Source organism: Rhinoderma darwinii, chromosome 3 (assembly GCF_050947455.1).
Source record: "Rhinoderma darwinii isolate aRhiDar2 chromosome 3, aRhiDar2.hap1, whole genome shotgun sequence".
Classification (NCBI taxonomy): domain Eukaryota; kingdom Metazoa; phylum Chordata; class Amphibia; order Anura; family Rhinodermatidae; genus Rhinoderma; species Rhinoderma darwinii.
Window position 1 is genome coordinate 413,479,899 of NC_134689.1, and position 14,331 is coordinate 413,494,229.

Sequence of the window (14,331 nt, forward strand, 5' to 3'; positions counted from 1 at the left end):
TGATAAAAACAAATCAGGTTGGTTGGACAACTTCTGTCCTTAGTAAATCTCTGCTTGCTGTCAATTATAATACTATTTTCTGTCACATACTCCTGTATATAGTCCCTTAAATGGACTCTGTCACCAGTTTATCAATTCCCAATTTCCTAACTAGCCTAATAGGCGCTATGATGCTGATAACTACAGTGTGATTTGTTGTTTTTTTTAAAAAAACGTTTATTTGCAAAGTTATGAGCATTTATTTATATATACTAATGTAGCTCTAATAGCCAAATAGGAGATGACTCCTTTTTACTCTGGGCAGCTAATGTTTTCTGTATGACGCTGTCCAATCAGCATACAACTTCTCCCCCTTCCCTGTCCAGCAACACAGTGTGATCATATAGTACACTGCGTCCATTCCCGACTGTGTTTTCAACAGGTGATATCTTCGGTTCTGTCACAGCTAGAACTGTGATTTTGGTGTCATATGAAAGAGTAGAATCCAGTCTTTCAAATGCCACCAAATCTGCTTTTTTAGGTGGCCCACAGCCCGAGATATGGCTGTTTGAATTGATCCTCCTTCCCTGTAGCTTGAGTTTCACAATGTGTGTGAAGCAACTTCATGCTGATAGGACAGCATCAGATGCTGAGAGTCAGCTCCACCTCAGAAGAATTGCTGCTGTTACCTCCCAGATGTCTAATAAAGGCTAAATTACATATTTAGAAAATGCTCATAATTTTGCAAATAATAAACATTTTTTTTACTACAAATCACCCTGTAGTTATCAGCAGCAAAGCACCAATTAGACTAGTTAGGAGTTAGGGACCTGATAAACTGGTAACAGAGTCCCTTTAAGAGCTCTTCAAAAGTTTTTCCCACAATGGATGTTAAGCTTACTGGTCTATAATTACTTTGTATTGAACTTACTACTTATAGAAAACTCAATGACATTCATGGGGTCTCTGTCACCAATGAAAAACCCGATAGATTTTTAATTGCCTATAAAGAATTTGATTCATCATATACTTTAGTTATGTAAGCTTAAATAATAAACAAGTGAATAAACTAAAGCAACAAATAGCAAGGCACTGCTGAGATTTGAACTCAGGATCTCCTGTTTACTAGACAGGCGCTTTAACCAACTAAGCCACAGCACCAAAGCACTTTTCTTCTCACGGTGTCCTACCACACAGCTCAGTTCAGAGCAAAAGACTGATGTCATATTTTTGGCTAGCCCCTTAGGTGTAGTTGCCAGAAGTCTTAACAGTCAGGGTACATAAGTTGTGATGGCCGAGTGGTTAAGGCGTTGGATTTGAAATCCAATGGGGTCCCCCTGCACAGATTCAAGTCCTGTTCACAACGTTCTATTTTAAGAAGAGAACTTCCAGAAACATATTAAAGTTTGTCACCTATAGAAAGAGATATTTTAATTCCATCCTCTTTATCACTGATTAATTACATTAATAATAGTGGTTCCAGCTGTGCCCCTGGCTTACAACTCTGAAAAGCGAGCAATATTTAGAGTATAAATCACTATAACTACAGCATCCCATTTGTCCAGACTTTTATTTTCCTCTTGATAAAAACAAATCAGGTTGGTTGGACAACTTCTGTCCTTAGTAAATCTCTGCTTGCTGTCAATTATAATACTATTTTCTGTCACATACTCCTGTATATAGTCCCTTAAATGGACTCTGTCACCAGTTTATCAATTCCCAATTTCCTAACTAGCCTAATAGGCGCTATGATGCTGATAACTACAGTGTGATTTGTTGTTTTTTTTAAAAAAACGTTTATTTGCAAAGTTATGAGCATTTATTTATATATACTAATGTAGCTCTAATAGCCAAATAGGAGATGACTCCTTTTTACTCTGGGCAGCTAATGTTTTCTGTATGACGCTGTCCAATCAGCATACAACTTCTCCCCCTTCCCTGTCCAGCAACACAGTGTGATCATATAGTACACTGCGTCCATTCCCGACTGTGTTTTCAACAGGTGATATCTTCGGTTCTGTCACAGCTAGAACTGTGATTTTGGTGTCATATGAAAGAGTAGAATCCAGTCTTTCAAATGCCACCAAATCTGCTTTTTTAGGTGGCCCACAGCCCGAGATATGGCTGTTTGAATTGATCCTCCTTCCCTGTAGCTTGAGTTTCACAATGTGTGTGAAGCAACTTCATGCTGATAGGACAGCATCAGATGCTGAGAGTCAGCTCCACCTCAGAAGAATTGCTGCTGTTACCTCCCAGATGTCTAATAAAGGCTAAATTACATATTTAGAAAATGCTCATAATTTTGCAAATAATAAACATTTTTTTTACTACAAATCACCCTGTAGTTATCAGCAGCAAAGCACCAATTAGACTAGTTAGGAGTTAGGGACCTGATAAACTGGTAACAGAGTCCCTTTAAGAGCTCTTCAAAAGTTTTTCCCACAATGGATGTTAAGCTTACTGGTCTATAATTACTTTGTATTGAACTTACTACTTATAGAAAACTCAATGACATTCATGGGGTCTCTGTCACCAATGAAAAACCCGATAGATTTTTAATTGCCTATAAAGAATTTGATTCATCATATACTTTAGTTATGTAAGCTTAAATAATAAACAAGTGAATAAACTAAAGCAACAAATAGCAAGGCACTGCTGAGATTTGAACTCAGGATCTCCTGTTTACTAGACAGGCGCTTTAACCAACTAAGCCACAGCACCAAAGCACTTTTCTTCTCACGGTGTCCTACCACACAGCTCAGTTCAGAGCAAAAGACTGATGTCATATTTTTGGCTAGCCCCTTAGGTGTAGTTGCCAGAAGTCTTAACAGTCAGGGTACATAAGTTGTGATGGCCGAGTGGTTAAGGCGTTGGATTTGAAATCCAATGGGGTCCCCCTGCACAGATTCAAGTCCTGTTCACAACGTTCTATTTTAAGAAGAGAACTTCCAGAAACATATTAAAGTTTGTCACCTATAGAAAGAGATATTTTAATTCCATCCTCTTTATCACTGATTAATTACATTAATAATAGTGGTTCCAGCTGTGCCCCTGGCTTACAACTCTGAAAAGCGAGCAATATTTAGAGTATAAATCACTATAACTACAGCATCCCATTTGTCCAGACTTTTATTTTCCTCTTGATAAAAACAAATCAGGTTGGTTGGACAACTTCTGTCCTTAGTAAATCTCTGCTTGCTGTCAATTATAATACTATTTTCTGTCACATACTCCTGTATATAGTCCCTTAAATGGACTCTGTCACCAGTTTATCAATTCCCAATTTCCTAACTAGCCTAATAGGCCCTATGATGCTGATAACTACAGTGTGATTTGTTGTTTTTTTTAAAAAAACGTTTATTTGCAAAGTTATGAGCATTTATTTATATATACTAATGTAGCTCTAATAGCCAAATAGGAGATGACTCCTTTTTACTCTGGGCAGCTAATGTTTTCTGTATGACGCTGTCCAATCAGCATACAACTTCTCCCCCTTCCCTGTCCAGCAACACAGTGTGATCATATAGTACACTGCGTCCATTCCCGACTGTGTTTTCAACAGGTGATATCTTCGGTTCTGTCACAGCTAGAACTGTGATTTTGGTGTCATATGAAAGAGTAGAATCCAGTCTTTCAAATGCCACCAAATCTTTTTTAGGTGGCCCACAGCCCGAGATATGGCTGTTTGAATTGATCCTCCTTCCCTGTAGCTTGAGTTTCACAATGTGTGTGAAGCAACTTCATGCTGATAGGACAGCATCAGATGCTGAGAGTCAGCTCCACCTCAGAAGAATTGCTGCTGTTACCTCCCAGATGTCTAATAAAGGCTAAATTACATATTTAGAAAATGCTCATAATTTTGCAAATAATAAACATTTTTTTTACTACAAATCACCCTGTAGTTATCAGCAGCAAAGCACCAATTAGACTAGTTAGGAGTTAGGGACCTGATAAACTGGTAACAGAGTCCCTTTAAGAGCTCTTCAAAAGTTTTTCCCACAATGGATGTTAAGCTTACTGGTCTATAATTACTTTGTATTGAACTTACTACTTATAGAAAACTCAATGACATTCATGGGGTCTCTGTCACCAATGAAAAACCCGATAGATTTTTAATTGCCTATAAAGAATTTGATTCATCATATACTTTAGTTATGTAAGCTTAAATAATAAACAAGTGAATAAACTAAAGCAACAAATAGCAAGGCACTGCTGAGATTTGAACTCAGGATCTCCTGTTTACTAGACAGGCGCTTTAACCAACTAAGCCACAGCACCAAAGCACTTTTCTTCTCACGGTGTCCTACCACACAGCTCAGTTCAGAGCAAAAGACTGATCTCATATTTTTGGCTAGCCCCTTAGGTGTAGTTGCCAGAAGTCTTAACAGTCAGGGTACATAAGTTGTGATGGCCGAGTGGTTAAGGCGTTGGATTTGAAATCCAATGGGGTCCCCCTGCACAGATTCAAGTCCTGTTCACAACGTTCTATTTTAAGAAGAGAACTTCCAGAAACATATTAAAGTTTGTCACCTATAGAAAGAGATATTTTAATTCCATCCTCTTTATCACTGATTAATTACATTAATAATAGTGGTTCCAGCTGTGCCCCTGGCTTACAACTCTGAAAAGCGAGCAATATTTAGAGTATAAATCACTATAACTACAGCATCCCATTTGTCCAGACTTTTATTTTCCTCTTGATAAAAACAAATCAGGTTGGTTGGACAACTTCTGTCCTTAGTAAATCTCTGCTTGCTGTCAATTATAATACTATTTTCTGTCACATACTCCTGTATATAGTCCCTTAAATGGACTCTGTCACCAGTTTATCAATTCCCAATTTCCTAACTAGCCTAATAGGCGCTATGATGCTGATAACTACAGTGTGATTTGTTGTTTTTTTTAAAAAAACGTTTATTTGCAAAGTTATGAGCATTTATTTATATATACTAATGTAGCTCTAATAGCCAAATAGGAGATGACTCCTTTTTACTCTGGGCAGCTAATGTTTTCTGTATGACGCTGTCCAATCAGCATACAACTTCTCCCCCTTCCCTGTCCAGCAACACAGTGTGATCATATAGTACACTGCGTCCATTCCCGACTGTGTTTTCAACAGGTGATATCTTCGGTTCTGTCACAGCTAGAACTGTGATTTTGGTGTCATATGAAAGAGTAGAATCCAGTCTTTCAAATGCCACCAAATCTGCTTTTTTAGGTGGCCCACAGCCCGAGATATGGCTGTTTGAATTGATCCTCCTTCCCTGTAGCTTGAGTTTCACAATGTGTGTGAAGCAACTTCATGCTGATAGGACAGCATCAGATGCTGAGAGTCAGCTCCACCTCAGAAGAATTGCTGCTGTTACCTCCCAGATGTCTAATAAAGGCTAAATTACATATTTAGAAAATGCTCATAATTTTGCAAATAATAAACATTTTTTTTACTACAAATCACCCTGTAGTTATCAGCAGCAAAGCACCAATTAGACTAGTTAGGAGTTAGGGACCTGATAAACTGGTAACAGAGTCCCTTTAAGAGCTCTTCAAAAGTTTTTCCCACAATGGATGTTAAGCTTACTGGTCTATAATTACTTTGTATTGAACTTACTACTTATAGAAAACTCAATGACATTCATGGGGTCTCTGTCACCAATGAAAAACCCGATAGATTTTTAATTGCCTATAAAGAATTTGATTCATCATATACTTTAGTTATGTAAGCTTAAATAATAAACAAGTGAATAAACTAAAGCAACAAATAGCAAGGCACTGCTGAGATTTGAACTCAGGATCTCCTGTTTACTAGACAGGCGCTTTAACCAACTAAGCCACAGCACCAAAGCACTTTTCTTCTCACGGTGTCCTACCACACAGCTCAGTTCAGAGCAAAAGACTGATCTCATATTTTTGGCTAGCCCCTTAGGTGTAGTTGCCAGAAGTCTTAACAGTCAGGGTACATAAGTTGTGATGGCCGAGTGGTTAAGGCGTTGGATTTGAAATCCAATGGGGTCCCCCTGCACAGATTCAAGTCCTGTTCACAACGTTCTATTTTAAGAAGAGAACTTCCAGAAACATATTAAAGTTTGTCACCTATAGAAAGAGATATTTTAATTCCATCCTCTTTATCACTGATTAATTACATTAATAATAGTGGTTCCAGCTGTGCCCCTGGCTTACAACTCTGAAAAGCGAGCAATATTTAGAGTATAAATCACTATAACTACAGCATCCCATTTGTCCAGACTTTTATTTTCCTCTTGATAAAAACAAATCAGGTTGGTTGGACAACTTCTGTCCTTAGTAAATCTCTGCTTGCTGTCAATTATAATACTATTTTCTGTCACATACTCCTGTATATAGTCCCTTAAATGGACTCTGTCACCAGTTTATCAATTCCCAATTTCCTAACTAGCCTAATAGGCCCTATGATGCTGATAACTACAGTGTGATTTGTTGTTTTTTTTAAAAAAACGTTTATTTGCAAAGTTATGAGCATTTATTTATATATACTAATGTAGCTCTAATAGCCAAATAGGAGATGACTCCTTTTTACTCTGGGCAGCTAATGTTTTCTGTATGACGCTGTCCAATCAGCATACAACTTCTCCCCCTTCCCTGTCCAGCAACACAGTGTGATCATATAGTACACTGCGTCCATTCCCGACTGTGTTTTCAACAGGTGATATCTTCGGTTCTGTCACAGCTAGAACTGTGATTTTGGTGTCATATGAAAGAGTAGAATCCAGTCTTTCAAATGCCACCAAATCTGCTTTTTTAGGTGGACCACAGCCCGAGATATGGCTGTTTGAATTGATCCTCCTTCCCTGTAGCTTGAGTTTCACAATGTGTGTGAAGCAACTTCATGCTGATAGGACAGCATCAGATGCTGAGAGTCAGCTCCACCTCAGAAGAATTGCTGCTGTTACCTCCCAGATGTCTAATAAAGGCTAAATTACATATTTAGAAAATGCTCATAATTTTGCAAATAATAAACATTTTTTTTACTACAAATCACCCTGTAGTTATCAGCAGCAAAGCACCAATTAGACTAGTTAGGAGTTAGGGACCTGATAAACTGGTAACAGAGTCCCTTTAAGAGCTCTTCAAAAGTTTTTCCCACAATGGATGTTAAGCTTACTGGTCTATAATTACTTTGTATTGAACTTACTACTTATAGAAAACTCAATGACATTCATGGGGTCTCTGTCACCAATGAAAAACCCGATAGATTTTTAATTGCCTATAAAGAATTTGATTCATCATATACTTTAGTTATGTAAGCTTAAATAATAAACAAGTGAATAAACTAAAGCAACAAATAGCAAGGCACTGCTGAGATTTGAACTCAGGATCTCCTGTTTACTAGACAGGCGCTTTAACCAACTAAGCCACAGCACCAAAGCACTTTTCTTCTCACGGTGTCCTACCACACAGCTCAGTTCAGAGCAAAAGACTGATCTCATATTTTTGGCTAGCCCCTTAGGTGTAGTTGCCAGAAGTCTTAACAGTCAGGGTACATAAGTTGTGATGGCCGAGTGGTTAAGGCGTTGGATTTGAAATCCAATGGGGTCCCCCTGCACAGATTCAAGTCCTGTTCACAACGTTCTATTTTAAGAAGAGAACTTCCAGAAACATATTAAAGTTTGTCACCTATAGAAAGAGATATTTTAATTCCATCCTCTTTATCACTGATTAATTACATTAATAATAGTGGTTCCAGCTGTGCCCCTGGCTTACAACTCTGAAAAGCGAGCAATATTTAGAGTATAAATCACTATAACTACAGCATCCCATTTGTCCAGACTTTTATTTTCCTCTTGATAAAAACAAATCAGGTTGGTTGGACAACTTCTGTCCTTAGTAAATCTCTGCTTGCTGTCAATTATAATACTATTTTCTGTCACATACTCCTGTATATAGTCCCTTAAATGGACTCTGTCACCAGTTTATCAATTCCCAATTTCCTAACTAGCCTAATAGGCGCTATGATGCTGATAACTACAGTGTGATTTGTTGTTTTTTTTAAAAAAACGTTTATTTGCAAAGTTATGAGCATTTATTTATATATACTAATGTAGCTCTAATAGCCAAATAGGAGATGACTCCTTTTTACTCTGGGCAGCTAATGTTTTCTGTATGACGCTGTCCAATCAGCATACAACTTCTCCCCCTTCCCTGTCCAGCAACACAGTGTGATCATATAGTACACTGCGTCCATTCCCGACTGTGTTTTCAACAGGTGATATCTTCGGTTCTGTCACAGCTAGAACTGTGATTTTGGTGTCATATGAAAGAGTAGAATCCAGTCTTTCAAATGCCACCAAATCTGCTTTTTTAGGTGGCCCACAGCCCGAGATATGGCTGTTTGAATTGATCCTCCTTCCCTGTAGCTTGAGTTTCACAATGTGTGTGAAGCAACTTCATGCTGATAGGACAGCATCAGATGCTGAGAGTCAGCTCCACCTCAGAAGAATTGCTGCTGTTACCTCCCAGATGTCTAATAAAGGCTAAATTACATATTTAGAAAATGCTCATAATTTTGCAAATAATAAACATTTTTTTTACTACAAATCACCCTGTAGTTATCAGCAGCAAAGCACCAATTAGACTAGTTAGGAGTTAGGGACCTGATAAACTGGTAACAGAGTCCCTTTAAGAGCTCTTCAAAAGTTTTTCCCACAATGGATGTTAAGCTTACTGGTCTATAATTACTTTGTATTGAACTTACTACTTATAGAAAACTCAATGACATTCATGGGGTCTCTGTCACCAATGAAAAACCCGATAGATTTTTAATTGCCTATAAAGAATTTGATTCATCATATACTTTAGTTATGTAAGCTTAAATAATAAACAAGTGAATAAACTAAAGCAACAAATAGCAAGGCACTGCTGAGATTTGAACTCAGGATCTCCTGTTTACTAGACAGGCGCTTTAACCAACTAAGCCACAGCACCAAAGCACTTTTCTTCTCACGGTGTCCTACCACACAGCTCAGTTCAGAGCAAAAGACTGATCTCATATTTTTGGCTAGCCCCTTAGGTGTAGTTGCCAGAAGTCTTAACAGTCAGGGTACATAAGTTGTGATGGCCGAGTGGTTAAGGCGTTGGATTTGAAATCCAATGGGGTCCCCCTGCACAGATTCAAGTCCTGTTCACAACGTTCTATTTTAAGAAGAGAACTTCCAGAAACATATTAAAGTTTGTCACCTATAGAAAGAGATATTTTAATTCCATCCTCTTTATCACTGATTAATTACATTAATAATAGTGGTTCCAGCTGTGCCCCTGGCTTACAACTCTGAAAAGCGAGCAATATTTAGAGTATAAATCACTATAACTACAGCATCCCATTTGTCCAGACTTTTATTTTCCTCTTGATAAAAACAAATCAGGTTGGTTGGACAACTTCTGTCCTTAGTAAATCTCTGCTTGCTGTCAATTATAATACTATTTTCTGTCACATACTCCTGTATATAGTCCCTTAAATGGACTCTGTCACCAGTTTATCAATTCCCAATTTCCTAACTAGCCTAATAGGCGCTATGATGCTGATAACTACAGTGTGATTTGTTGTTTTTTTTAAAAAAACGTTTATTTGCAAAGTTATGAGCATTTATTTATATATACTAATGTAGCTCTAATAGCCAAATAGGAGATGACTCCTTTTTACTCTGGGCAGCTAATGTTTTCTGTATGACGCTGTCCAATCAGCATACAACTTCTCCCCCTTCCCTGTCCAGCAACACAGTGTGATCATATAGTACACTGCGTCCATTCCCGACTGTGTTTTCAACAGGTGATATCTTCGGTTCTGTCACAGCTAGAACTGTGATTTTGGTGTCATATGAAAGAGTAGAATCCAGTCTTTCAAATGCCACCAAATCTGCTTTTTTAGGTGGCCCACAGCCCGAGATATGGCTGTTTGAATTGATCCTCCTTCCCTGTAGCTTGAGTTTCACAATGTGTGTGAAGCAACTTCATGCTGATAGGACAGCATCAGATGCTGAGAGTCAGCTCCACCTCAGAAGAATTGCTGCTGTTACCTCCCAGATGTCTAATAAAGGCTAAATTACATATTTAGAAAATGCTCATAATTTTGCAAATAATAAACATTTTTTTTACTACAAATCACCCTGTAGTTATCAGCAGCAAAGCACCAATTAGACTAGTTAGGAGTTAGGGACCTGATAAACTGGTAACAGAGTCCCTTTAAGAGCTCTTCAAAAGTTTTTCCCACAATGGATGTTAAGCTTACTGGTCTATAATTACTTTGTATTGAACTTACTACTTATAGAAAACTCAATGACATTCATGGGGTCTCTGTCACCAATGAAAAACCCGATAGATTTTTAATTGCCTATAAAGAATTTGATTCATCATATACTTTAGTTATGTAAGCTTAAATAATAAACAAGTGAATAAACTAAAGCAACAAATAGCAAGGCACTGCTGAGATTTGAACTCAGGATCTCCTGTTTACTAGACAGGCGCTTTAACCAACTAAGCCACAGCACCAAAGCACTTTTCTTCTCACGGTGTCCTACCACACAGCTCAGTTCAGAGCAAAAGACTGATCTCATATTTTTGGCTAGCCCCTTAGGTGTAGTTGCCAGAAGTCTTAACAGTCAGGGTACATAAGTTGTGATGGCCGAGTGGTTAAGGCGTTGGATTTGAAATCCAATGGGGTCCCCCTGCACAGATTCAAGTCCTGTTCACAACGTTCTATTTTAAGAAGAGAACTTCCAGAAACATATTAAAGTTTGTCACCTATAGAAAGAGATATTTTAATTCCATCCTCTTTATCACTGATTAATTACATTAATAATAGTGGTTCCAGCTGTGCCCCTGGCTTACAACTCTGAAAAGCGAGCAATATTTAGAGTATAAATCACTATAACTACAGCATCCCATTTGTCCAGACTTTTATTTTCCTCTTGATAAAAACAAATCAGGTTGGTTGGACAACTTCTGTCCTTAGTAAATCTCTGCTTGCTGTCAATTATAATACTATTTTCTGTCACATACTCCTGTATATAGTCCCTTAAATGGACTCTGTCACCAGTTTATCAATTCCCAATTTCCTAACTAGCCTAATAGGCGCTATGATGCTGATAACTACAGTGTGATTTGTTGTTTTTTTTAAAAAAACGTTTATTTGCAAAGTTATGAGCATTTATTTATATATACTAATGTAGCTCTAATAGCCAAATAGGAGATGACTCCTTTTTACTCTGGGCAGCTAATGTTTTCTGTATGACGCTGTCCAATCAGCATACAACTTCTCCCCCTTCCCTGTCCAGCAACACAGTGTGATCATATAGTACACTGCGTCCATTCCCGACTGTGTTTTCAACAGGTGATATCTTCGGTTCTGTCACAGCTAGAACTGTGATTTTGGTGTCATATGAAAGAGTAGAATCCAGTCTTTCAAATGCCACCAAATCTGCTTTTTTAGGTGGCCCACAGCCCGAGATATGGCTGTTTGAATTGATCCTCCTTCCCTGTAGCTTGAGTTTCACAATGTGTGTGAAGCAACTTCATGCTGATAGGACAGCATCAGATGCTGAGAGTCAGCTCCACCTCAGAAGAATTGCTGCTGTTACCTCCCAGATGTCTAATAAAGGCTAAATTACATATTTAGAAAATGCTCATAATTTTGCAAATAATAAACATTTTTTTTACTACAAATCACCCTGTAGTTATCAGCAGCAAAGCACCAATTAGACTAGTTAGGAGTTAGGGACCTGATAAACTGGTAACAGAGTCCCTTTAAGAGCTCTTCAAAAGTTTTTCCCACAATGGATGTTAAGCTTACTGGTCTATAATTACTTTGTATTGAACTTACTACTTATAGAAAACTCAATGACATTCATGGGGTCTCTGTCACCAATGAAAAACCCGATAGATTTTTAATTGCCTATAAAGAATTTGATTCATCATATACTTTAGTTATGTAAGCTTAAATAATAAACAAGTGAATAAACTAAAGCAACAAATAGCAAGGCACTGCTGAGATTTGAACTCAGGATCTCCTGTTTACTAGACAGGCGCTTTAACCAACTAAGCCACAGCACCAAAGCACTTTTCTTCTCACGGTGTCCTACCACACAGCTCAGTTCAGAGCAAAAGACTGATCTCATATTTTTGGCTAGCCCCTTAGGTGTAGTTGCCAGAAGTCTTAACAGTCAGGGTACATAAGTTGTGATGGCCGAGTGGTTAAGGCGTTGGATTTGAAATCCAATGGGGTCCCCCTGCACAGATTCAAGTCCTGTTCACAACGTTCTATTTTAAGAAGAGAACTTCCAGAAACATATTAAAGTTTGTCACCTATAGAAAGAGATATTTTAATTCCATCCTCTTTATCACTGATTAATTACATTAATAATAGTGGTTCCAGCTGTGCCCCTGGCTTACAACTCTGAAAAGCGAGCAATATTTAGAGTATAAATCACTATAACTACAGCATCCCATTTGTCCAGACTTTTATTTTCCTCTTGATAAAAACAAATCAGGTTGGTTGGACAACTTCTGTCCTTAGTAAATCTCTGCTTGCTGTCAATTATAATACTATTTTCTGTCACATACTCCTGTATATAGTCCCTTAAATGGACTCTGTCACCAGTTTATCAATTCCCAATTTCCTAACTAGCCTAATAGGCGCTATGATGCTGATAACTACAGTGTGATTTGTTGTTTTTTTTAAAAAAACGTTTATTTGCAAAGTTATGAGCATTTATTTATATATACTAATGTAGCTCTAATAGCCAAATAGGAGATGACTCCTTTTTACTCTGGGCAGCTAATGTTTTCTGTATGACGCTGTCCAATCAGCATACAACTTCTCCCCCTTCCCTGTCCAGCAACACAGTGTGATCATATAGTACACTGCGTCCATTCCCGACTGTGTTTTCAACAGGTGATATCTTCGGTTCTGTCACAGCTAGAACTGTGATTTTGGTGTCATATGAAAGAGTAGAATCCAGTCTTTCAAATGCCACCAAATCTGCTTTTTTAGGTGGCCCACAGCCCGAGATATGGCTGTTTGAATTGATCCTCCTTCCCTGTAGCTTGAGTTTCACAATGTGTGTGAAGCAACTTCATGCTGATAGGACAGCATCAGATGCTGAGAGTCAGCTCCACCTCAGAAGAATTGCTGCTGTTACCTCCCAGATGTCTAATAAAGGCTAAATTACATATTTAGAAAATGCTCATAATTTTGCAAATAATAAACATTTTTTTTACTACAAATCACCCTGTAGTTATCAGCAGCAAAGCACCAATTAGACTAGTTAGGAGTTAGGGACCTGATAAACTGGTAACAGAGTCCCTTTAAGAGCTCTTCAAACGTTTTTCCCACAATGGATGTTAAGCTTACTGGTCTATAATTACTTTGTATTGAACTTACTACTTATAGAAAACTCAATGACATTCATGGGGTCTCTGTCACCAATGAAAAACCCGATAGATTTTTAATTGCCTATAAAGAATTTGATTCATCATATACTTTAGTTATGTAAGCTTAAATAATAAACAAGTGAATAAACTAAAGCAACAAATAGCAAGGCACTGCTGAGATTTGAACTCAGGATCTCCTGTTTACTAGACAGGCGCTTTAACCAACTAAGCCACAGCACCAAAGCACTTTTCTTCTCACGGTGTCCTACCACACAGCTCAGTTCAGAGCAAAAGACTGATCTCATATTTTTGGCTAGCCCCTTAGGTGTAGTTGCCAGAAGTCTTAACAGTCAGGGTACATAAGTTGTGATGGCCGAGTGGTTAAGGCGTTGGATTTGAAATCCAATGGGGTCCCCCTGCACAGATTCAAGTCCTGTTCACAACGTTCTATTTTAAGAAGAGAACTTCCAGAAACATATTAAAGTTTGTCACCTATAGAAAGAGATATTTTAATTCCATCCTCTTTATCACTGATTAATTACATTAATAATAGTGGTTCCAGCTGTGCCCCTGGCTTACAACTCTGAAAAGCGAGCAATATTTAGAGTATAAATCACTATAACTACAGCATCCCATTTGTCCAGACTTTTATTTTCCTCTTGATAAAAACAAATCAGGTTGGTTGGACAACTTCTGTCCTTAGTAAATCTCTGCTTGCTGTCAATTATAATACTATTTTCTGTCACATACTCCTGTATATAGTCCCTTAAATGGACTCTGTCACCAGTTTATCAATTCCCAATTTCCTAACTAGCCTAATAGGCCCTATGATGCTGATAACTACAGTGTGATTTGTTGTTTTTTTTAAAAAAACGTTTATTTGCAAAGTTATGAGCATTTATTTATATATACTAATGTAGCTCTAATAGCCAAATAGGAGATGACTCCTTTTTA

The 14,331-nt window shown here is 37.8% G+C and overlaps 9 non-coding genes across 9 annotated transcripts; all 9 read right to left on the reverse strand.

Moving 5' to 3' along the window:
- Window positions 1-1,066: 1,066 nt before the first annotated feature.
- Window positions 1,067-1,140, reverse strand: TRNAT-AGU (transfer RNA threonine (anticodon AGU)). The gene has a single exon. It is a non-coding gene; the product is annotated as a tRNA-Thr (tRNA).
- Window positions 1,141-2,626: 1,486 nt separating this feature from the next.
- On the reverse strand, window positions 2,627-2,700 carry TRNAT-AGU (transfer RNA threonine (anticodon AGU)). Its single transcript has one exon. It is a non-coding gene; the product is annotated as a tRNA-Thr (tRNA).
- Window positions 2,701-4,183: 1,483 nt separating this feature from the next.
- On the reverse strand, window positions 4,184-4,257 carry TRNAT-AGU (transfer RNA threonine (anticodon AGU)). The gene has a single exon. It is a non-coding gene; the product is annotated as a tRNA-Thr (tRNA).
- A 1,486-nt stretch (window positions 4,258-5,743) lies between these two features.
- On the reverse strand, window positions 5,744-5,817 carry TRNAT-AGU (transfer RNA threonine (anticodon AGU)). Its single transcript has one exon. It is a non-coding gene; the product is annotated as a tRNA-Thr (tRNA).
- Window positions 5,818-7,303: 1,486 nt separating this feature from the next.
- On the reverse strand, window positions 7,304-7,377 carry TRNAT-AGU (transfer RNA threonine (anticodon AGU)). Its single transcript has one exon. It is a non-coding gene; the product is annotated as a tRNA-Thr (tRNA).
- A 1,486-nt stretch (window positions 7,378-8,863) lies between these two features.
- TRNAT-AGU (transfer RNA threonine (anticodon AGU)) lies at window positions 8,864-8,937 on the reverse strand. Its single transcript has one exon. It is a non-coding gene; the product is annotated as a tRNA-Thr (tRNA).
- Window positions 8,938-10,423: 1,486 nt separating this feature from the next.
- TRNAT-AGU (transfer RNA threonine (anticodon AGU)) lies at window positions 10,424-10,497 on the reverse strand. The gene has a single exon. It is a non-coding gene; the product is annotated as a tRNA-Thr (tRNA).
- Window positions 10,498-11,983: 1,486 nt separating this feature from the next.
- On the reverse strand, window positions 11,984-12,057 carry TRNAT-AGU (transfer RNA threonine (anticodon AGU)). Its single transcript has one exon. It is a non-coding gene; the product is annotated as a tRNA-Thr (tRNA).
- Window positions 12,058-13,543: 1,486 nt separating this feature from the next.
- Window positions 13,544-13,617, reverse strand: TRNAT-AGU (transfer RNA threonine (anticodon AGU)). Its single transcript has one exon. It is a non-coding gene; the product is annotated as a tRNA-Thr (tRNA).
- Window positions 13,618-14,331: the final 714 nt, after the last annotated feature.